The sequence below is a fragment of the Chinchilla lanigera genome, unplaced genomic scaffold, assembly GCF_000276665.1.
Source record: "Chinchilla lanigera isolate Chin_1 unplaced genomic scaffold, ChiLan1.0 scaffold00064, whole genome shotgun sequence".
NCBI classification, from domain to species: Eukaryota; Metazoa; Chordata; class Mammalia; order Rodentia; family Chinchillidae; genus Chinchilla; species Chinchilla lanigera.
The window spans coordinates 7,089,974-7,095,305 of record NW_004955465.1 but is presented as its reverse complement, the minus strand read 5'-3'; positions in this window follow the sequence as shown (position 1 = coordinate 7,095,305).

The window sequence follows — 5,332 nt, the reverse complement described above, 5'->3', positions numbered from 1 at the left end:
TATTTACATGCAGCGGAGTACTACTCTGCTATAAAGGAGGTTAAACTTGAGTCATTTGTAGCAAAATGGATGCACCTTGCAACCATAGTAAGTGAAATAAATCAGACACACATTCTTAAACATTGTGTGGAAAAAAAAAAAAAACATTGTATGGTTTCTCTTATATGAGAAACCCAAAACACAAAAAGAAATATGAAAGGAATAACAGAAAAGCAATAACGGAAAATAGGAAGATAGATCTTTTTCAAATGGGAAGGAAACCAAGAGATAGAGGGAGTCAGGAAAGGAGGGGAAGGGGACAAAGAAAGAATTCAGATGTATTATGTACATGGACCAACTCCACACAAGGGATGTAACCATTATGTAATGCAAATATGTACTAATCAAAACTAAAAACTGAAATAATTTTTTTAAAAACTTGGGAGCACGGTTGTCATTGAACAACAAGGAGTGGGTGAGTCTCAGCTCTGCCACATCCTGGCTACTTAATTCTTCTTGGCCTTGGTTTGTTGATCTATAAAACAGGCCAACAGTGTCTGCCTCAGAGCATGTGTGAAATACGTATCACACAGGGCTCAGAAGAAATAATAAATATTATTTTCTCTTCCCTTCCTTTCTACCTTAGAGGTATTTTAATCACATGACTTAAAATCAGCACATGATACTCATATAAAATATTACAACAATTTTTATAAGGGCAAGAAGAAAACGTGGGCTCTAAATTCACTGATGCAGTTCATGTCTTAAAAACTAAAAGGTAAATTTTAAAAAATAAAAAGTTCTGGACATAGACATTGGTGATAGTTATTCAGCACTGTAAATGTTTAAAATGGCTAAGCGGGTAAATTTTATGGTTTACATATCTTACCAGCATGTGAAATACTTAAAATTAAAATATTTAAATTTAATTTAATTGAAAAAAATAGGAAATAGTTTATTCCTTAGCTGGCAAGAAAAAGAAAATAGATCCATGAATGTTTCATATTTGTTATTTTTTTTATAACATAATGTTCACTATTGTATAAGTTTATTCTAATTTCTTTGATCCTAAAATGTTGGCAGACGTTGACACTATAATAAAAACATGTTCAAAAGCATTCTTTAAATTTTCTCAAAATGTTTTGCTCTTTGTAAGAGCAAAACAGTCCCTTTAACAGGCCAGGAACAGACGCAAGTTCTCAATGAAACAGGAAGGTATCTCTTATCAGAGAAATACAGAGTAAAGATCTTGGCTCCTTTGGGTTCAGTAGAGTAAAATACTAAAATGGTGTTGCTCTTGCTCTCAGGAAGGAAGAGGGAGCCCGGGGCTCTTAGGGTGGTGTCAACCTAACTGGCTTTAGAATCTGCTCAGAGGACTGGTGGAGGATACTGGTAGATGTGTCCGTGTCATGGAGCCATGGCCTTGGGCTCTCTGTCTGGTCCCTCCCTGCCCCACCACCTCACCTTTGATGCTGTCCCCCTGCTCTGCCTCCTGGCCATTGTGAACTAAGCAGCTTTGTTCCACCACACCCTTCCTCCATGATGTTTCTGCCCTGGAGCCAGTCGACCAAGACTGAATTCCCTTGAACAGTGAGCCAAGTTGACCCTCTCCTCCTTTAAGCTGTGGGTGTTGAGTATTGTGTCCAATAACAGGAAAGCTAGCTAATACAGAGCTCTTACTCAATGCTAGCAAAAAAAACTGGTCCAAACAAATACCTCAGAAGGACTGGAAAAAGAATAATGTAGCACTTCAGTGAGAATCCACAACCTTGGATGCCTTGACTCTGAAGTGGCTTATTCCATTTATTCCATCCTTAAATGTTTATCACAGCCTTCTTTTAAGACACTATAATAGGTATTTTCTCATAAATTAGTTCATCAGTACTCTATGAAGAATATTGTCCCCATTTAAAACTTTTATTTTTAAATGAGATTGAAAGAGGTTAAATTCCCCATTTACCATGATTGAAGTCAGTACCCGGTCAGAGTCTTTGAAGTAGATGTGCTCCTAACAGCACTGTGATTTTGATAAAGCACGAGACCAGTGTGTGTATGTGAAGTGTCCATCCCTTTCTCCACTCTAGAGATCTGTCCCAGTGCCTGAAGGCAGGACCTCACTTATTCCCTGTGTGTATTCAGGAGACAGCATGGCACCCACGCCCAGGTAGGTCCACCCACTGTCCCCTCCGTGCTGTGGAGTGCAACCCATTCACTATGGATTCCTTGCTGAGTGTCCTTTAAGCTTTGTGCGTGAAGTCTTGGGAGGCAGTCACAAGTACAATCTGAGCAAAGTCAGCGATATAGCATGAGCCATGTCTGCTCTCAGGAACCTCCCAGTTTGACAGGAAATAACAAATAAAGAACAAATGTGACCATAGGACACTGCACGTCTTAGTCTGTTTTCTGTTGCTATAACAGAATACCTGAGACTTGGAAATTTACAAAGAAAGATGTTTCTTTAGCCCATGTTAATAGAAGCTGGATAGCATGGTGCCAATATCTGCTCTTTAAAATGAAAAAATAAAAATTCCTTGTGCACTTTTTCTTTCAATAATGGATTAATAAATAAAACAGAAATACTAAAAGGGGACACTTTGATGAGGTAGAGTTTCTTTTAGTGAATTCTTGGCTTTTATCACTCTTTTATTCCTAAAATCTACATTGAGCAAAATAACCAGATGAGATAGAGGTCATGAAAAAACGCCAGCTTGTCCTCAACATGCCTTACTCTGCCTTGGAATTCAAGTAAGTGCTCTTCCTTTTTCCTCTGTCACTTTCCGCTTGTAGGTCTCCACCTGCAGTCAGCTTCCCAGTAGCTCTGTGAAAGCTCGGCAGTGTCCCCTGTATCTTTTGCTGTAGTTTTTCTCTCCCATCAATCCACCCCTTACCTGCATCTGGATATGCAAGGTGACATGCCAGAGACCCATAGGGCTCCAATCTTAAGGTTTACCCCATAAATCCAGGTGGCTTACCTGCAGTTCTCTGCATTATGTGTGCATCCCTACAAAATTAAATTTCCCTGAAACATTCCCAATTTTTAGTCAGTGCCTCTATCCTGTCCTGCTCCTTGTTGAAAGCAAGGACTCAAGTCTCACTAAAGCAGCACATCAGGTTCGTTCACAACCCAGGAGACTCACATCCCTGTAAGGAAGCAGGTGCAGCCTGACCGAGCTGAGCGCCATCCCAAGAGTTCTTCAGGCCCTCAGAGGCCTCCTAAGGGGCAGACATGTGGAGTCCCCAGTGCCACCCAGACAGTTGCATAGATACATAGATGGTCCGAGGGTAAAGACCAGGTTCTGAGAGTGGAAAATGCTATACCCTAAAAGTCAATCTACAAGTCTGTGGGTAAAAACATAGAGCCTATAATAGCTCAGCACAACACTTGAGATGATAGATAGATGATAGATGATAGATGATAGACAGATAGGTGATAGATACAAAAAGCTCAACAAAGGAGCAATTATGATAATAATCATGTTGTTGTTAATAATTAACTTGGAATATATTTAAATGCAATCAAGAATATATGTTGATGTCTTCATTTTCTGTTGCTATAACACAATACGTGAGGCTGGGTGCTTATAAAGAGAAAAGCTTATTTAGCTCACTGTTTGGAATGTACAAGAACATGCCACCAACTTTTTCCCAGTTCTAGTGAGGACCTCATGGCCAGTGACTTCACAATGATGGGAGAAAGATCTTGTGGGGAGACAGAAGCCAGAAAATGATGAGGGGTCCAGCTGGCTCTGTAAAAACTCTACCTCAAAACTAACCAGGATGTGACTAGGCTCCACCTCTTACAGCTCCTAAGACCCTCAAGCCATACACCAACCATGCAGTTAGGCTTAGGATTTAACTCAAAATTAACATACCTTAAATCAACATTTTTCTGAACCTAGTATAGACCCAATGGTCTTTCTTTGAGAAATTTAGAAAAAGAGGAGTCAAAATTTGTCTCTGAGAAATGAGCCCATAAAAGAATTCCTACCTGCTCAGTAAGTGGAGCAAAAGTCTTGTTCTAATTCCACAATCACCAAGCATGGGTCCAGCTGGGACTTGATTTGTGACATAGACTCTCTTGCAAGTGGGTGGGAAAGACTTGAGTATTGGGTTAATATATCCCTTAGTTATTGTGGGCTGATCAGGTCCACAATCTCCAAAATGAGTACATAGTGAAGGCTAAATAAAAGAGGCAAAATGAGTGATTTCAGAGCTCCAGGAGGATCAAAACCCTCTCACAGAATTCGAGATTCTCACTGGGCTAAAACCCCGACCTTCTCTGAGTGGCCCATATTCATTTAGTTATCAAAAGAAGAAAGGGGAATACTTAAGAAGAGAGAGAACCACTCAAAGACTTCTCTAAGTAAGGTATTAAGTTAATCCACCCAGGAGTGAGATACCTGAGGCTACAGTCTTTTTCTACTTGAGGTTGGATCCAGCTGTCCTTGGTTGTGACCTTGTTTTAACCTTTGAGGCTTTCTGGCTTCATCTGCCATCACAGGGCTCAGCAGGGATCACTGACTCACAGAGGTTCATTTACTATGAGTCCACCACCCATTTCCAGACAAGTAGCCTCGTCCTTGGACAGACTCACAAGTAAACGTGGAAAGCCAATTGGTTAATTTAAGTCTGGCTCGGAGCGGCTTCATAGTGGTCTCCATCAGTTGTGTGGCATCATTCTTGTATAAAATGGGAGAGGGGCCAAGGCTTTGAGCTCCCTCTCTGCTATAGACAAGATAGCTGTCTTTGAGTGTGTTTTTTTATTTCTCTGGGTCTCAGATTCTTGGACTAAATTAGAACAAACTTCTTGAATATTCCATAAATAACTTTTAGCACTTCACTCCACCAGCAGTTATATTTTTCACAGTGACTAATCTCTGCATTCTCCATTCTCGTTTTATCATTTGTCCTCTCTTGGGTTTGATTTAGCTAGGTCACTTCCTCTGATTCTGCTTATTCCAGGGAAAATGATAAAATTTTAATTTCTGAATTTATCAGCCCGAAAGCAAAACCCCACCTCCTGGAGAGGTACCCAAGAGTTAGTCCTTCTCTCTTCAAGTTCCTCAAATGCATAAGCTCCATCCTTTTTCATCTGCAAAATAAAAATGAGGTCAAACTTCAGTTTGCGAAGAATGATTGTTAGACAGAAAAAACTTTATGAATTATACATCTGAGTAAACAAAAGTTACACTGCTCATTTATTTTACCAGTCTTGCTGGGTCACAAATTCTCACTCCCAGGCAGAGAGGAAGAGAAAAATGTAGTTCCTTTAGTTTGGGTCTATCTGTAAGTGGTCTGGCTTCCCTCCTGAGCTTTCACCTATCAGGTGGCAGAGGAAGGACAATTAGTGCAC